We start from the raw sequence: 3,013 nt of genomic DNA on the forward strand, positions 1-3,013 counted from the left end.
CCGCGCGAGACCCGGAATCGTCTTTAAAGATGCTCGATTCTCTTTCTAGAGTAAAGAACCATCCTTTAACCAAAGAAAAGCAACGATCATCGCGTAAACAGGGTTCGTTACGGAGAAAGAGACGATTACTATCGCGTTACTCGTTAATTATCCTTTTAGTGGGGCTCGTTCGGGTGGTATAGCCGACGTTCGAACGGAATAATCGATTCACGACGTTACACTCGATCGTTCGGGTACCTGAGTTCACCTGAAACAGTCTGGCTAATTGCTGTTTGACGAGAGCAACGCGATCTGCCGCGCGCAACCGCGCCAATTTCGTTTTTCGTCGTTTTGAGATCGCCGAGGATAAAGTCGCGTTCACGTTTGATCATTTAACGCGGATCTCCGGCGGTTATGATATTCTGAACGCAGCATGGTTGTAATGGAGCGATGATCACGTGGTGATTCGAGTTACAAGATGCCGCTTAATGACGTGTTTGTTTAAGGGAGGGTCGAAGGGAGGGGAAAAGTGGAGGAAGGGTACAGATGGGGATGTCCACGGTTTGATAAGAAAAGTTTAAGCATCCTCCTATTATTTATCGTAATTCGATCTTTATATCGTGGCTGTTTTATCAAGATTTCGATGCGTTATTAAATGCACGGGGAAAATGTAGTTTACATTTCGAGATCATACGTGGCAATTAAATATATAATTAAAATTTGATAGTTAATGACAGTAGATTTTAGGTTACTGGTTATCTATCAACTTGATACTTTTGTCGAGATATTTTCGAGAATTTTGACAGCTTCTTTTTTTACTATTGCTTCTTTCTATTTTGACACTTATCGTGTTCAAGTTCGCGCGACTCGATCGTTTCTTTAGACCAACGTTCGATATTTCGTCGTATTTCTTTAAATCGATACTTAATATTTTTTATACGATAGATCGCTTTGGAGTTCGTTTAATAGTAATGATAATTTCGCTTGACACACGATCAAAGACTCTTGAAATCTGCGATGAACTTTGCTAAAATTGGACCTTTTCTAATTTTGTTTATACGAATAATATATAAAGCGGAGAATTCTATTTCGAATAGCGAATATGAAATATTCTGTACTGACTGGTTACTTCTGTAACCAATCGTGTAGAATAACGTAGATGAATTCGATTCCCGCGGCGCAAGAAGTCGTACGCAGCGTGGTCCCCGGATGTTCCGGTTTAATTGGGAAGAAATGTCGGTGAGTTTTTAACGCGAGGACCGCCTAACGAGTGGTGCCGGCGTCAGCAGCATAATTACAGGGCGTGGCGGATACGGCGCCAATGCCAGGCAAATACTTTGCCTTAGGGAATGAAATTAATCTACATTAAGGGAAGGGATAGAAACTGCGGCCCATTCCACCACCGATAACGAGGAAAACGAGAAACTGCGCAGTTGCGACGACGATTTTCGTGTTTACTTCGGTAATAAACATCCATGTACTGGGTGTTTCACTATTTCTGTTTAAATCTTCTTTCTCATAAGAACGTAGGGAATCGTATGATTTGATATTTTATGTCACCCGAGAGCCAATGTCACTAGAAAGCGAGATTGCCAATAGATTTCTCTGATACAGTGTGTTCGAACCAAAAATCAACCTGATCCAATCATCTACCGGTCTTATCGTAGATTAGATTCGATCGTAAATTTTCGCAGCGAAACAATTTACTATTTGTCGAAAAGTAGAATTTCTTGTAAGTGCCAGGCGTGTCAAGATCGTTTAGAATAAAATCTATAATGAGACACTTGTAGTAAATATCTCGAATCTTCTGTACACGTTTTTGCATTGCTTTCGAACTTCAGCAAAATAGTTACTTATTTATTTACTTATTTACATACAGGACAAACCCTTTGATGTAACAGATCAACGTAGGAGACAGAAAACAAAAGGAAAAACGAGCAGAAGGTACAAGTATAACGAAAAGAAAAGCGTCGTAGAAAACGCTCAAGAGAATGTCTGAAAGGTACTATAGATTGGTTCGGAGATATTTATGTTCGTGTGGCAAGAGTTTACGTGACTGACCATACGATTTATCCACTTACAGTAACCACACAATGTGCGATGTTATTGTGTATGGAACAACAGGTGACTTTTTAAGTCTCTTTGAAGGTGCATTGAGCAAAACCAACTATATGATTTCCGAACAGTCAACGACACACGTTTAGCTATTTCACTAATGAACATTATATCAGATATCTTTCCCTCTGTAGAAAGATATCAAGCATGAAGGTATTGTCACAATTTCGAGAATCGAACGTCATCGAATGTCCACGGTATCTGGTGGCGAGGTTCAACGAATTTGTGTTCAACACATTGGATATTACGACTGTAAAACATACAAACACGCGTATAACGGTCATATCTCTTTACATTGCTAATGAAATTTCCAAATGTTTCGTATAACGCGCATAACGTAATACACATAAATATTTTCTATGCTTAAATACTTTCATGAGCAACTGTATTTATAACCGTCTCCTATTTCTAGCATCCTCCACCCTTTTCCCAGGCGCCAGGTCGAAGGAAATTTCCTCTGAAAGGAAAGGCGCCCTTGGTTCCCCTCGCAGGCTATCTCGTGAGCTCGCACGCAGCAAGAAGGGCGCATGGTGTACCACGTTCTTCCTTTCTCCGTGTTTATCTCTCTCTTTCTGTTTCGAAAAGTCGCAGGAAGGCCGCCGGCAGGGAAGAAGACAGGGCGTGGTCGCGATCTCCCGCACCGCGAAACGCGTTTATTTGATCGAGAAATTTCTCTGCACCTCCCTTCCCCCGCTGTTCGTATTCCTTTCTTTCTTCATCTTCTTTCGTCATCCTCCTCCATCACCCTTGCACCATTTACCTCTCCCTTTCTCTCTCTTTTTTCATCTTAATCTTTGTCTTCCTCTTTACAATGTTTTTCTCTCTTTCTAACGAACCGTCCCTACTCCCTCTCTCTCCTTTTCTTCTCTCTCTCATACAGATACACACACATACATATAAACATGTGCACACACAGCTC

This window comes from Bombus impatiens, unplaced genomic scaffold (assembly GCF_000188095.3).
Source record: "Bombus impatiens unplaced genomic scaffold, BIMP_2.2 scf_0263, whole genome shotgun sequence".
Taxonomy (NCBI): Eukaryota; Metazoa; Arthropoda; class Insecta; order Hymenoptera; family Apidae; genus Bombus; species Bombus impatiens.